Consider the following 16,805-nt stretch of genomic DNA (forward strand, 5'->3'; position numbering starts at 1 on the left):
AGTGTTATGAGCCAAGTCTATTCTTGAAGTTGAAATTTAAAGAGAAACCCTAACCCTAAGGGAGCGATAGAGACACAATGTGAGTTAGGTTAAGGAATAGTGATAGGAACGATTACAAGTTACTCCTTTTACAAGATGCTCATTCTTGTATCAATCAGAGAGTTAATATTATAGCTATTGTTCATCATTTTCTGAGATTCACTGGCAATGATGATAAAAAGGCCGGTCTTACGGCTGCCATTTACTTACTTCAATGGTAGTAGATTGATTAATGCTTTCGTGAAAGTGTTTTCTGAGCCAGTTTCATCCATGTTTTTATCATTTTTATTGAATACTTTGTTTTAGGTCAAAAATATATGTTTTTGCTGTCTAAACAGCTGCATCTTCTGGGTTGGGTTGATGTTCCAATCCCAAATATGGCCTCCAAATAAACTGCAAGAAAAAAGTAAATATGTTATTTATTGAGAATGCTTGATATTAATAAATTAGTTAGAAGATGAGTGATTTAGTGGTAATACATCTTGTGCTCGGAGACGATCCAAGAGTTGACGATAAAATATTATTTTATTTTTCGGGGTAAGACTGTAATCTAGTCCGGTTGTAATGAACCTAAACAAAAAAAGATAAATAATATTATTTACAAATATTTATAGAATAAATATACAAAATGAAATAACATCATAAATTTACCTAGTTGCGTAGGGGAAGGAGTAGACGTTAGGATTTTCTGGGGCTAGCCTCGGAAATCTCCACCACCCCCATGTTTGGAGCAAAAAAGCACATCCAGAAAATGTACAGTGGTCATTTTATGCATTTTTACACAAAGAGCTATATAGGAAAGCCAATACAGCAGAACCCCAACTATACGTACTTATTCTATCAATGTCCTCGAGCAAACTCAAGTACATGAAGTTTATGCTATTTCCCGTGCCTTCGAGAAATAACAAGTTCCCAAACAATAACATAATGTAAAACCTTGTTTTTATGATTTTTTCTTGTTCGGATGAATCCTCAGTCAAATTTATAGAGTCGTGGTAGAATTGGAGGCTCGATAGTTTAATACCCTGGCCCCTTGCTTTTGCAGATCCCTCACCCTCGACTAGATCTACGCCCAACATTTGAACACATAGTTCGTTGGACTGTTGAACATTTCCAGTCACAGGCTTACCATCTATTCGAAGACCCAAAAATATGTACACGTCCTCTAGTGTGACGATACATTCACTGATTGGTAGGTGAAAAGTGTGTGTTGGTGTGTGAATCTTGCAGATTAGGTTGCACTTGTCTTGTCTAGGGGAAGGCTTGGTGGTAGTGTTGCATGCAAAGATGTGACACGTGTAAGGCATGTGTGGGAATCTTGCAGACTAGGTGCAGGCTAGGTGGATAGGTTGGCATGCATTGGTACAGATTAGGTTGCACTTGTCTTGTCTAGGGGAAGGCTTGGTGGTAGTGTTGCATGCAAAGATGTGACACGTGTAAGGCATGCGTGGGAATCTTGCAGACTAGGTGCAGGCTAGGTGGATAGGTTGGCATGCATTGGTACAGATTAGGTTGCACTTGTCTTGTCTAGGGGGAGGCTTGGTGGTAGTGTTGCATGCAAAGATGTGACACGTGTAAGGCATGCGTGGGAATCTTGCAGACTAGGTGGTGAAGACATTTGATGGATAGGCATGCGTGAGGAAGGCTTGGTGGATGTGTGAGTATAAGTATTCACACAAATTTTCACAAAGGTATTCACAAAATCTTCACAATATCTTCAAATATATCTTCACAATATCTTCACATATATCTTCACAAAATCTTCACATATCATGGCATCTTCATCACAATACAAAATCAAAGCTCACGTGAATGGTGAGACTTATGAATGTGATATGTCTGGCTTCTTATTTAGAAACACCGATTGCACTCGTTTTTGTCTAAATAGAGGAGCTGACTTCTCTTATCTGAAAAAAAAGATTGAGTCCAAACTTAGACAACCCGTGTCCCAAATTTTTTATCAACAACCTTTTTTATCTGAAAATAACTCAGTCAGGTTTTATAAGTCATTGATTCAAAATGACATGGAGGCACAATACATGTTTCGTAACCATGAGTATTCTGGTTACGACTATATAGTGTTGTACATTGTGTTGGAACAATTTCAACCAACTTAGAATATTCAGTCACAGGTTATTGATCCTATGGTTGATGACGAACAAGACGTTGAACACCCCGTTGAAGACAATGTCGTTGATGATGCAGAATACGTGGTTGATGACTTGGTGAACCGTGATTCCGAAGACGAAGACCAAGTACAAATACCTATAGCGCCACGATACTCACCGCCTGCGCACTTCACAACCCTTAACTTGGGCGAGGATGAGCCCTCGTCAGATATGTTCTACAACCCATATATGAGGTCTGATGAGGAGTTAAAGAAGGGTGACCAATTTCGGACCAAGGAAGAGTGTCTGTTAGCAATAAAAAACTGACACTTGAAAAACTGTGTTGACTACGATGTTAACAAATCAAACCCGAAAAGATACGTTATTTTATGCAAAAACCCGGAGTGTGGCTATAGGTTGATAGCATCGTACAAGAAGAAACATAATGCGTGGGTGATAGGGTCCATTTCTCAAGCTCACACGTGCGTCAACACAAACATGGCACAGGATCATCGCAAACTTAGCCATGATATGATCTGCCATTCCATAATACCTCTTGTTGAAGCTGACCCGTCACTCAAGGTCAAAACTATTATCTCCCATTGTGTTGCTGTTTTCAAATATACACCGTCGTACAGAAAGGCTTGGTTAGCGAAAACCAAGGCAATTGAACTGGTATACGATAATTGGGAGGAATCATACAAACAACTTCCGCGCTACCTGGCTGCATTACATTTGTATTCACCTGGGAAGGTTTCTATAATGGAGACCTTGCCGGCACAATCCCCTGACGGAACTTGTCTAGAAGGTAATGGAATATTCCATAGACTTTTCTGGGCATTTCGTCCCTGCATCATCGGTTTCACATTCTGCAAGCCGCTTATTCAAGTCGATGGAACTTGGCTGTATGGGAAATACAAAGGATCGTTACTGATAACGGTCGCACAAGATGGAAATTCTAATATTTTCCCAATAGCTTTTGCATTGGTAGAAGGAGAAACGGCTGATGCTTGGAGTTTCTTCCTTAAGAATCTCCGAACGCACGTGACTCCACAAGCTGGCATCTGTGTGATTTCTGACAAGCACACTTCTATAGACAGTGCATACAATAATCCAGCAAATGGTTGGCATGACCCCCAGTCTACGCATGTCTACTACATCAGGCATATTGCTCAAAATTTTGTGCGGGAGTTCAAAGATAATTTCTTGAAGCAAAATTTGATAAACGCAGGGTATGCATTAAACCAACCCGAATTCCAATACTACCGCCGGGAAATAGTGTTGGCAAATTCTGATGCAGGGAGGTGGATCAATAATATTGACAGAGCAAAGTGGACTATGTCATACGACGATGGGGTGAGGTGGGGCCACATGACAACAAATCTTGTGGAATCAATGAACGGCGTCTTTAAGGGCATACGTAACCTCCCGGTAACCGCTTTGGTGAGTGCGACCTATTTTCGGATGGCAACGTTGTTCGTAACAAGAGGCAAGCGTTGGCATGCAGTGTTACAGACGAGTCAAGTATATAGTGATGCCTGCATGAAGTTTATGAGGCAGGAATCTGCCAAAGCCAGCAGCCATCGGGTTACGGAATTCGACCGTCATGGCCACACTTTTAGTGTCAAGGAAACAATTGACCACAACCAGGGGCTGCCCAGACAAGAGTATAGGGTCCTAATACCAGACTGTTGGTGCGACTGTGGTCAATTTCAGGCCTATCGTATGCCTTGTTCCCATGTCATTGCAGCGTGTTCACACAGCCACTTCGATGCATTGTCGCTAGTGTCTCCCATCTACAAAGTTGCAACATTGCTAAATGTATACGACAATCTCTTTCCGGTGGTAGCATTGGAGGCATATTGGCCAGAGTATGACGGGGAAATTGTTTGGCACAACGAATCGATGCGGCGGAATAAAAGTGGTCGCCCAAACAGCAGGCGCATTAGAACTGAAATGGACGTCGTAGAGAAAATGCAGAGGAAGTGCATCATATGTCGACAACTGGGGCATAATAAGAACAAATGTCCATATCGTGGATCTAGTTCCACAACATAGTTTTCATATTCATAACTCTGTGTACCAATGCTATTTATCAATAAAGTTTACTTTTTATTCCAAATAGAAGATGACACTGGAACAACAAACACAAACATCTAACATTACAACAACAATTACTAAAACAAAAACAAATACTGGAACAAGAACAAGTACTAAAACAAGAACAACTACTAGAACAATAACAAATACAACAACAACAACACAAACAACCATTAAAATCTAGGAAATTACAACAGTTAACACTATGTCATCTGATCCATGCATCATTTGAATGCAATCAATATCGCTTTCAACTTCAACCCACGAACATACCGTTTCTCCAGTTTCAGATGAGATACTTCTTCTAAGCCTTTGAATCCTTCTGATGACTTCACCAGGTTCGTAATCTCCCTCTAACCAAGACATCAAGGACCTTTTTAGTTGGTCCAACGAACGAATGTTCCAAAATTTCATCTCCATTGGGGGTTTCACAGGCGAGAAAATAACATGCCCATCCCTTTTTAAGATTACTGGTTCAGGATCCGGGCGCCTTGATGATGTTCGCTGTCATGATGACGGTCTTGGGGATGCCATGAACTCAACTTGATAGAGAAAGTGATAGGAAATAGTGGTGAGGAAAATGCAAGGAAATAACACTTTATTTATAGGAAAAGATCTAGGTTGTACACCAATGTACTTAACCCTAATTAGTGTCGCACTTGAATTAGGTCATAACTACCAAACTCTAATTATAACCGATCAATAAACCCTAATTATAATTGATTAATTAACCTTAACATGATTAACCCTAACTCTCCCAAAAATTTATAAATAATATTAATTACTTATAAAATAAATTAATATATATATATATAAATTAATATATATATATATATATATATATATATATATATATATATATATATATATATATATATATATATCTTGTAAATAATATTATTTATATATATGTATTAATATAAATTAATATAATTTATAATAAATATAAATTAATAAATTTAAAATAATTTAAAAAAGATTTAAAAAAAAAAAAGGAATTAGGTGTAGGCGTCACTCCTAGTGGCGACTTGCCCTACCTTTAAGGGTAGGCGCCAACTAGGGTGGCGCCCATGAGGAAAATAGGGCAAAAAATGCCCATTTTTGTAAAAAAAATTAAAATATGTGTATGTTTGGAATTTTTTTAAAAAAATTAAATATTTAAAAAAAAACTTCAAGACAATCTAGATCTAAAAAGTGAATATAATATTGTTTTTTTAACCGCATGTTACCTAGTTGATCATTGTCTTTTCCATTAATAAATTATGGTGTTGAATGTAATTAATTAGTGAAAATATTTTTATTGTTTTGGATTTATGTTACATAATTTTTGGTAATGACTAATTAGTACACATGTTTTTCATATTATTCTACTTGAGGAAGAAAGATGGTGTTGTAAGGAAGAGAGTGATGCATAGCTAGAAGCATCAATCAAAAAATTAGAAGCAAATTGTTAATGAAATCCCACATTGATTTATTTACAAATAATTTCAATCTTTATATTACTCATACAAACACCTACTAACATCTTTTTGTGAGTTGAAAATATAGTGTATGGACTTGGGCCTCAAATCCAAATTTAATTAAAACCATTATTTAAATATTAAATTAATTAAAAATATATTAATTAATAAAATATCCTAGTCATCTTTGTCAATTAATTAAAATAATTTTTTATCCTAATTGAAAATCATGTATTTTAAACCCCAAAATTATAAGATAAAAATACACTCAAGTTTAATTTAAAAGATATGTTATTTTGATATTTAATTTGAAAGATATAATTATTTTAAAAGAAAATTGGCAAAAACGAGTAACATATTTAAAATTTAAAAGTAAAATAAAAGAGTGTTATGACCCAAGTCTATTCTTGAAGTTGAAATTTAAAGAGAACCCCTAACCCTAAAGGAGCGATTAGGTTAAGGAATAGTGATAGGAACGATTACAAGTTACTCCGTTTACAAGATGCTCATTCTTGTATCAATCAGAGAGTTAATATTATAGCTATTGTTCATCATTTTCTGAGATTCACTGGCAATGATGATAAAAAGGCCGGTCTTACGGCTGCCATTTACTTACTTCAATGGTAGTAGATTGATTAATGCTTTCGTGAAAGTGTTTTCTGAGCCAGTTTCATCCATGTCTTTATCATTTTTATTGAATACTTTGTTTTAGGTCAAAAATATATGTTTTTTTAATTTATGGGTTCATGTATCTCCAAGTTATAACTATTCGATGCTGCTTGAATTATTTCTGCAGATTGATTGATGAAACACATCACCAAACCGGTATGGCTGTTAACATCTTTACTGAAAATTCCTCATGTTGCTGCAAGATATATAATTCAGCTTTCTAATGTTACCGGTAGAATTTCTGGACTTATCTGCCTTTTTATGTCCATATATGCATAAACATGCTTCGAAAATGGTTGGTCAGTTTTCAGATTCCTGCAGGTATTGTAGGATTTTAGCTTTTGATGTAATTTACATCCATTTTCTTTCATTTCTGTTTTCTGAGTTCTGTATTTTAATTACTTCTCTTATCAAAGCAACCAGAAATGAATACACTACAGAAGGTGAGTTTGAGACTCACTTTTTTTTTTCTCTTGACAAGAAATCAATCTATGCCTAACCAACTCTTCTAACTGTACCCCTTTTATGTATAGGAAATGGTTGCAATTTAGTTAAGTTCCCCCCTCTTACCTAGTACCAACCTACTTTCACCCCTCACATAGACTCTCATTATTACCGAGTTTGGTCAGAATTAGGAATCATGGGGATTTTATAACTCTTATCATGCAATGTGATTTAAGCCTTGGTTGCTTATGGCCGCAGTTAGTTGGTGTATGCTAAAAACTAGCTTGGATTTTATTGTCTCCTTAAGATTTTGAATTTGTTTAGCTCAATCAAGAATTACCTTACTTCTAAAGAAATCGGTATTTGTTTGAGTAGTTTTGGCTTAGGTGGTTTGTATTTTTTTTTATGTATAGTCAAGGTTTTTAAATGTTGTGTTGTGTAGATTCAAATGATTTTCCTATGCTAAGAGAAATCAACAAAGGTCATTTTAATTTGTCCGGCAAGGTAATTCAGTTAGAATTGGTTTTGATATTTGTATTATGAGTTTTAAGACCCTTGGATAAATATTTAAGTAAAATATGTAAATTGTAATTTTTTACTTTTAGTTGTTACCTTTCCAAGGTTCTGATTCTTCATGCTTTTTATTGCACCTTAAGATACTTCATTGCTGGGAGGCTTTGAAAGATAATTGGTTTGTCTATGTTTGAGACGGTACAACAGATACCCTGCAAAATGCCATAACAATTGTCCGAAAGATTATTCTTTTCGTGATATGATTTTTCTCCTTAATTTATTTATTAATTTTGTGATATGACTTTCCTATTTAATTTATTTTTCCTGGTCACATGTTCTTTTAGGGAAGATCCATGCTTGGTCCTAAGGTCCTAAAACCTTCCTTAGAACTATAGTCAGAAAAACGACTTTCTCGATCAAAAGTCATTCTGATGACATCAATATTCTATTTTCTATTAATGCGATGGTTGGTTGTATAAGTATTCATAGGAGGTTTGAAGTCTACGTGGGAATCTCACATTGGACTGAACAATGCAAATTTGAAGAAACCAAAATTTGATGATTCAAATTCCATAATAAAACGAGCAAGACTCATTTCTAAAAAAACAAAGTTTTCTTAAATGAATCATTCATTTATTTATTTTTTGCATTAATAAGTAACCAATGATCAAAAAACAGCAACATATTTAAAGTTAAAAAAATAAAATAAAAGAGTGTTAACCCCGAGCATTATTCTTGTTAGGTGCACATATGTTCTTTGAAGTTGAAATTCAAAGAGGCTTGCTCCTGGGAAACCCTAACCCTAAGGGGCGGGAGGAGAGAGAGCGATAGACACACAATGTGAGTTAGGTTAAGGATTAGTAATAGGAATGGTTACAAATTACTCCGATTACGAGATGCTCATTCTTGTATCAATCAGAGAGTTAACATTATTGCTATTTGTTCTTGAGTTTGGTCTCCCGAAAGCAACTAGAGGCACTGATAATTTTCAATTTCTGAGTTTCACTGGCAATGATGATAAAAAGGCCGGTCTTACGGCTGCCATTTTTACTTCAATGGTAGTAGATTGATTCATCCTTTCGTGAAAGTGTTTTCTGAGCCAGTTTCATTCCATGTCTTTATCATTTTTATTGAATACTTTGATTTAGGTCAAAAGATATGTTTTTTAATTTATGGGTTGATGTATCTCCAAGTTATAACTATTAGAAGTTAAACTCACACAATAGTCAATTTGAGTTTGAACTCTGATTCCTGCATTCGTCTTTGCCGATATCAATTGAGTTTTATTTTTGGGTTCCTTTACTTATTTCTCATTAAAATTTAATTTATATGACCGATAATTAACATTATGAAACTGTTAAGAAAGATTATGAGTTTAACGAATTTGATAGAAACATGTTCTATAATAGAATATTTTGATCCATATATCCAATCTCATTCAGCATACGTTTGGTTATGCGGTAGCATATAATATACATCCCTAAAAAGACATGTATTAGATGATATTCTTGTGTTAAAAACTGAAAGCAGATTGAAATCAACTCTATGCTTTATGCTCACTTGGACAGTGCTGCATCAGTTTACTGTACATAAGCTTTTCTAAAGTAAATTTATCCCTTTCTCTCTTGACAAGAAATCAATCTGTGCCTAGCCAACTCTTCTAACTGTACCACATTTATGTATAGGAGATGGTTGCAATTTAGTTTGTTTCCCCCTCCTACCTAGTACAAACCTACTGCGACCCCACAGATAGACTCTCATTATTACCGAGTTTGGTCAGAATTAGAAATCAGGGGGATTTTATAACTCTTATCATGCAATGTAATTTAAGCCTTGGTTGCTTCTGGCCGGAGTTAGTTGGTGTTTGCTAAAAACTAGCTTGGAGTTTTGGCTTAGGTGGTTTGTATTTTTTTGGTTTATTGGCGGCTTCATCATACTTTTTGATGTATATTCAAGGTTTTTTAAAGGTTGTGTTGTGTAGATTCAAGTGATTTTCCTAGGCTAAGAGAAATCACAGAAGGTCACTTTGATTTGGGGACAGTACCGATACCCCGCCAAATGCCATGACTTCAGTGTGAGTTGATGTAAAATTACTTTTACATTGTCAGTTCAACTCCCCTCCCCCCGATGTTTTCGTCTTTAGATAAAATTGTATACTTTTCAAACGCAAGTTACTTGACATAGGGATTTAATTGAGATTAAAGTTGTTCTCTTACCTTAGGAATTAGATTTGAAAAGAAATAGAAAATTTGGTACCAGTTTAGAAGATTAATTTGTGCTGATATGGCCATGGATTTTGTATAAGAGTTTCTTTTTCTACAGGGTTTTGCCAAGAGTTGTATATATACGATTGCAAGGGCATCATCTATAACCATTCATTTTGAGATTGGAATGTTTCTTTTTCACTTATTCAGCTTTGACCCTGTTTGGTTTAGTGTTTGTGAAGAACATATAAATTTATTTTAGCATCCTCCAAAGGAATTTGATATGCTTGCTGATGAAATGCAGGCTGGAAGATGAATTTTTGTTTTTGAAAGGAAATTATAGTATATAAAAGGCGGGAACCAAAAAAGTAAGAGTTAGCTACAAAGCAGAAGAAGTGCCTGATAAAAAGCAAGAAAAAAAACAACAAAGGAAAAAAACATAGAGAAAAATAAAATCATCTTGAGTATTGCTTTTGAACTACCCATAGAGAAAAATCATCTCAATGTTCTTAAAAGTGGTAAATGGGCCCAATTTATCAACATACATCTTAAAGTGTATGCAGGACTGTGGTATGGTGGTTTTACCTCACATTCAAAGCTTCGACATACACCAAATGAAGACAGTCTCATTACAGAACGCCAAAGGTGGTTACCAAATAGAGTCATAATATATGGTTTGAATAGATTGGGTCAGTTAACCATAATATTTTCATTATGTTTGTGTTGGGCCAGGTTGTATGATGACCGTATATTGTTGAAATCAGGAAGCATGCCTATTGGCAGCATGACAGGAGACTCTTTTTGATGGTTATCCTGGCACTGCAAATGTGAAAAGGAAATTGAAGAGATTAGTTGGAATAACTGAATGCGATGAAAGTAGGTCAAGAAATCCACCATGGGTCAGTGTTTGTATTAAATCATACTATGTCTCCAAAACTGATGTATGGGGAAGTAGAAACTTTAGAATATTTGACACCAAAATATGTATATGTCTGTCTGTCTCTCCCTTTTGCAAACTAGAACATGCATATATATGTCCAGGAGAGATATGATATGTATATAGTATGCACAAACTCTGTATATTTTAAATGTAAATGAATCATTTGTAAATTACAATGTTCAGTATTTCTTGGTTCATTGTAGTTCACGTAATGTATATTTTATTCTGTGTGTACAACAATATGAAACTAAACTAGAGATTAATGAGTATGGCCACTTCGGTTCTTCCACTTCAGTTTGATTCTGGTTTGTGAACTGTCTAAAGGAAAAACAAGTGTTATTCATGATCTGAGGAAGAATCAATTAAGTAATGACAATGGGATGGAAATCTAATATTACTGCTCCCAATATAACAATATAAACAATTCTTAATCACATATGACTTATAATCAAGTGTTCAATTTTAGTTCTTAATCATGTATGACTTATAGTCATGTGTTCAATTTCTGAATAGCAGTAGCAGGCCATATTAACATAGTGACATTTAAAAGTTTTACTATATAACGGACCGAGACCGGTAAATATAAGGTTCTAACAAACCAAAATGTCTTCGGGACCATTCTATTTAGAGAGGTTCTAACAAACCAAAATGTCTTCAGGACCATTCTATTTAGAGGGCAACCTAAATATTTTTCTCAGTTTTGCGCTTAGGATCTTATCTTGTTATTTTATTGGGAGCAAGATATTAAATACTATGTTCTTAGAATAATAAAATGCATAAAAGTAAAGAGCACAAGACAATTATACTAGTTTCCATTATCAACCAAGTGTACATCTAATCCCTTCACACCTTGAAGGATTTTCTATTATGTTAGATTTTTATACCATCCTCATGTAACACCTAATCCCCTGACTCAACATTCAGTAAAATTATTCAATTTTAATTCAACACTTAGAGTGTCACGCATGTTTCACTAAACATAAAAACCAACAAAATATACCCATGAATAAAGTAGCGGAAACAATAAAGTTTGACATATAACTTATCAATAACAAATGAATAACAAAGTGATTCAACAACAAATGAATAACAAAATGGTTTAACAACTTTAAAGTGAAAAAGACATCTAACTATGAAATATAGACAGTCCGTCCCCAGTGCTACATATCAGAGCGACTCCACTAAAGACCCGAACGATAAATAACTAAAGAGGTCTTAACGACGTCCTCTAGCTCAAGCAACTACTCATCTACTTGATTTTTTATACTCCAGAGGAGCACAAACACCACAACAAACAAACAAGTGTGAATACGCTCAAAATATGTTAACGATGCAAAAGTAATAAAGGACAGTACACACCAAACATCAACGCAATCATGTCATTCACAACTCTCACCAATCATCAACATATTTCTAAAACAATCACATTCATCAGTACAAATGTATAGCCAATGTACTCATCTCCTCATCACCAAATACATATGGTATCATCCTACTCATCAATTGAATGTCATAGTTATGTTACTGAACAATTCTATCACCAAAATTTGAACATCAGAGTTATATTATTGATTTAATCTTATCCCCAATCATCATCAATCTCTATCTCCGATATACATGATGCATGAAAATGCCATAACAATGTAATATGAAAATCATTACCAATAGGTCATATTTGAACCCCATTAATCACCATAATATAACATCATATGATAACATTCACCAATATACATATAACATATTAATACGCAACAATACATCACCGACACACATGATGCATGGTTTATGCAACAACGACATACATGGGTAACAACACCATTGGTTCCATCTCGAACCATAGACAATACCAATTAAGCTAATCACATGAGTTCTCACTCCGAACTACACGCCTCAATATCAACAACATATAATTATATTCATCAGCACATAATTATACCAACAATCCACAACTCATACACATAATCATAATTCACAACATATAATTATGTAAGACATCTCAAATATTATTAAAATCATCAATGTATTTTATCTCAACATAAAAATCAATGTCATATAATTTCTCATCAGTAATCATCTCAACATCAACATCTCTCCTCATGGGACAATCATTAATTCAATCTATCACAACAATCAAAAGAAAATATTTTCATCATCATTAACCATTAATTAGATTTACACAACAAGTAACACCAAATAATCATGTCATCAAGTATACTATTAACCTCTTAGGACCTTACCATGATAAATTACCATATGTTAGCTTTCTAATGCTTCAAAGCGCGACTCAAACGGAGTCATGAAACTCAAGTTACGATAAAAACCATATCTGAACAAAATTAGCCCTGTCTGATTTGAATCATGTTATTTTTCTAATTCGAATCAAATGGGCCAGAAGCGTTTTTTTATTCAAATCTTGTTGTAATATTGATTCAAATCAAACTTCTCTGCATCATTTTTCTGCTAAAGTTTCACGAGAATCTCACTCACAAACCCAATTTCTCCAACCTAGAGTTATCCCACTTCAGTTTGAACATCTTACTCATATAACACATCAATTACCACACATATTTTGGCATATTAACATCGATTTATCACAAAATCATCAATCTATTTCAAATCTACGAACATGTTTATCAAACCAAAAACCCATGAATATAAACATTCAAACTCAAATTTGCACATTCATAGAAATTACAACAAGCATGATAACCTTCATACAATCTCATTCAAAAACTTATAAAACATCAACAATGGGGAAATAGATAATAAAAACTTAAAGGAGGGTGAAGATCCCGCTTTATCCTTCATGCATTTGATCCCATATAAGAGAAGTTCTCCCTCTTACCTCAATTTTCCAACAAAGAACTCAAGTTTTGGTTATGACTTCTCCTTCCTAGAGTTCTCTTTAGGGTTCCTTTTCTTTCTGATTATTTAACCTTATTTCAATTATAACAATTCTACATTTTCCTTTCACTTTTCCTTATTCCACCATATCACTCTAATTTTCTTATTAATTCAAATTTCATCCCATAACTCTTTACCTCTCCCATGAATCGTAGTAATAATTTGAACCTCTCCCATGAATCGTCCAAGGGATATGTCTCTTGTTGCTCGAAATTTGTGATTTGGGCTCTTCTTTCAGAAAACTTAGTGGTGAATCTTTCTCTACTAAAGCTTCTTGCACTAAAAGTGCTTCTCGCGCTGATTTGCGGTTTGCTTGTGCGGTCTTTTCAATTTCTAGATCAAAATGTATTAGTTCTGATCCTCTGATCCCGAACTTCGCATTAAAAACCAAAAATACCTTTAGTAGTACTGCACCAAAACGAAAAAAATCAAATAAAAACTAAAAACAAATAACAAAATTAAAATGAAAAATAAAAAATAAAAATTAAAACTACTTGTCCCACAAAAGTTGTCTTGTTGAGAATATCAACAATCCCTAACAATGATGTCAAAATTTTGAGGACTTCTTGACAAGTGTATCTATAGTATCAAAGTAATAAAAATAAATATTATACCCACATGGTTCACTATCTAAAAATGTTACGATTTATTAAGAGAAAGCAACTAGGTTTTATGTGAATTCCTTGTTTAGCCCCTGTTGACATTTAATGTATTACACGGATGGTAACAAGACCACTATACCCAATTCATTTGTTATGAATTTAATAAGAGAAAGCAACTAGGTTTTGTGTGAATCCTTTGTTTATCCCCTGACTATCCCCGGTTGACGTTTAATGGATTACACGGATGGTAACAAGACCACTATACCCAATTCATTTGTATACATCTCACTGACTTCTATTTGACTTCTATTAGAGGTATCCTATCCCTATTCAACTGGCATTATTCAACTGGCATAAGTAAAGTGAGTTGTTACAATACGTTAATTCTAATTCTAATGTCACTACTACTTAGGTTAAGGTCAGAAATCCCAACTCATTTATTGGATGATCGGTTTTAGGGAGGAAGAAAACATAAATGTTATTGAAATTAGTAATTTCATCGGTATTATGATGAGTGGTAATAATAGCATCATTCCAGATTCATTGGATGATGAAACAGAAAAAAATATCAAACTTTTTTTTATTGTTTTTGCCGATCTAACTGTCAATGATGTCGTAAAACCCCAAATTTAGAAATAAATAAAAAAAAGATGTGGATCTGAAATTGTATGAGCATACGAATGCAAGAACCGTATCGGAAAAGAACGGTGATTGCAAGCATTGATACTCAAACATTACTTTCGGCAATAAAGAGTACCCAATACGCTACAAAGCGCATCAGTGATGATACAATATTGCCTATTTTATACAAGAAAGTTAGCAATTAAGGATAGGAATAGCAGATTCGTGGTGAAGGCGCATGTTGGAATGAGGTTCTTAGTAATTATATATACAGATTTGGAGGATGGAAGACCCTAGCTAGGTCAAACTTGGGCCGTTCTTTCCTTATTGGGCCTATCAGATTAATGTGAAATTTCATAATTTTTTATTAGATTTTTGGATAAGTTATGAATATTTTATCGGATTTTCAAACAAGCTATGAGTTTTTATCGGATATTTAAAAAAACTAATGTATAATTATATTTTTTATTGGATTTTTCAAAAAAAACTATGAATTTTTATTGGATTTTTCAAAAAATCAATAAGTTTTTATCAAATTTTCCAAACAATTTATGAGTTTTTACCGGATTTTTAAATTTTTTGAGTTTTTATCGAATTTTTCAAATATATTAGCATATTTTTCAAAAACATCAATGAACTTTTATCCTAATTTTCAAAATACACAATCAGATTTTTCAAAAAAAATCTATGAATTTTTTTTAGATTTTTCAAATAAACTATCGAATTTTTCGAAATAATTTATTTTTTCCAAAATTTTCAAATGCCCGATAAGTTTTTAAACCCATCATTTTTTAAAAAAAAAATGATCAATATACATATCAAATTTTTCTATTCATATAGAATTTTTCAATTGCACTATTGTTTCGTGGGCTCTTTTTTAATTAAATTTTAAGAAAATTATTTTGGATATTATTTAAAATTAAGGGGTGTCACGTTAAATTTGAAGGTGGTATGATAAATTCTTAACGTACGAGGTGTGTTTTCACTACAAATTACTCGTAAAACACTTTCTAATTATTACACTAATTTTTTTTACTATAATTTTGCATTAATTTAAGACAAAAGAATATATGAAGTAACAATTTATTTTTTAGGAGTGTAATGAGTTTGTTTTGGACCATTTTTTTATAAAAAAAATATTTAACGGATAATATCTTTATCAATTTGGATTGACTCAATTTTTAATATTTTTCAAAATTAGAATCGAACTAAATTAATCGGTTTAATTCGATTTAATTATTGGTTTACATTACTCTTTTTTGAAAAAATTTGTATACTCTCTGCTATTATATTTTTTAATATATTTTTTTATCATTATTCTTCATCTATTTAATGTTCTACGTTTCAAACAACTTACAGATTATACTTAATACATAAAAAATAGGAATAAATAAAATATAACTATAACAATAAAATATTATCACCCACAAAAATTAATATGCTTCTGTTGCAGCGCGAAAAACACCTGGAGTAATCACCGATCTTTATTTGTTTCAAAGGAACGAGAAAACATCGAATAAAACCCACTAAAGTAAAGGAAAATGGTCGTACAGATGAAACATAATGAAATAAAGTCAAACAATACAGTTAGAAAAAATCCAAAAATGCATCTCCAGCTTTTGAAAAAACATTGAACAAATCTGGAGACCCATCTATGTAATGTTCTGCAACTTAAAAGGGAAGAAATGACAACAATGTTGTCCAATCCAATATCCAAAAAAATCATTAATCATTTAAACAACCTATCAAACACATTACTCACTTAAATAGCATATTCAAATTACCTATAATATAACTTAATGCTCTATTTCTACAAATATATATTAAAATAAAAAAAGTACAGAGAAATCAAAAATATACTAAATATGAATTTGATGTTGAATTATTTGATCGATTGGATGTTGATGGTAAAAATTAGGGATGGCAAACGGACACGTCCATCTCGTTTAGATCAGGTCCGCAAAAACCCAAAAAAATATAACGTAACGGGAGAAAGCGTGGGCAAGGCGGACCTGCGGACACCTCACTTTTAAGACTAAAACTGCATAAAATTATATTAATATCCGCGTTTGAAAAAGTCCGTAAAAAATGGAGCGGAACAAAACGAACACATTAGAGGGTGAGAGATTAAACTCTTGGTCGACACGCACTAAAGTGCAGACAAAACAAAATATTCAACGAAGCTGACTCGTTTTACCACC

General features: G+C 33.5%; 1 long non-coding RNA gene and 3 other non-coding genes across 6 annotated transcripts; all 4 read left to right on the forward strand.

The window, feature by feature from the left end:
• Nucleotides 1-25: 25 nt before the first annotated feature.
• Nucleotides 26-10,674, forward strand: LOC127106672 (uncharacterized). Of its 3 annotated transcripts, none has more exons than XR_007795448.1 (3): nucleotides 26-256; nucleotides 6,504-10,182; nucleotides 10,270-10,674. It is a non-coding gene; the product is annotated as an uncharacterized LOC127106672 (long non-coding RNA). The 3 variants fall into 3 exon arrangements; XR_007795446.1 differs by lacking the exon at nucleotides 26-256 and adding an exon at nucleotides 6,107-6,330; XR_007795447.1 differs by lacking the exon at nucleotides 26-256 and having other exon boundaries at nucleotides 6,104-10,182.
• LOC127109625 (small nucleolar RNA snoR113) lies at nucleotides 203-301 on the forward strand. Its single transcript, XR_007796896.1, has one exon. It is a non-coding gene; the product is annotated as a small nucleolar RNA snoR113 (small nucleolar RNA).
• On the forward strand, nucleotides 6,277-6,375 carry LOC127109626 (small nucleolar RNA snoR113). Its single transcript, XR_007796897.1, has one exon. It is a non-coding gene; the product is annotated as a small nucleolar RNA snoR113 (small nucleolar RNA).
• Nucleotides 8,340-8,436, forward strand: LOC127109624 (small nucleolar RNA snoR113). Its single transcript, XR_007796895.1, has one exon. It is a non-coding gene; the product is annotated as a small nucleolar RNA snoR113 (small nucleolar RNA).
• Nucleotides 10,675-16,805: the final 6,131 nt, after the last annotated feature.

Source organism: Lathyrus oleraceus, chromosome 7 (assembly GCF_024323335.1).
Source record: "Lathyrus oleraceus cultivar Zhongwan6 chromosome 7, CAAS_Psat_ZW6_1.0, whole genome shotgun sequence".
In the NCBI taxonomy this organism is placed as follows: domain Eukaryota; kingdom Viridiplantae; phylum Streptophyta; class Magnoliopsida; order Fabales; family Fabaceae; genus Lathyrus; species Lathyrus oleraceus.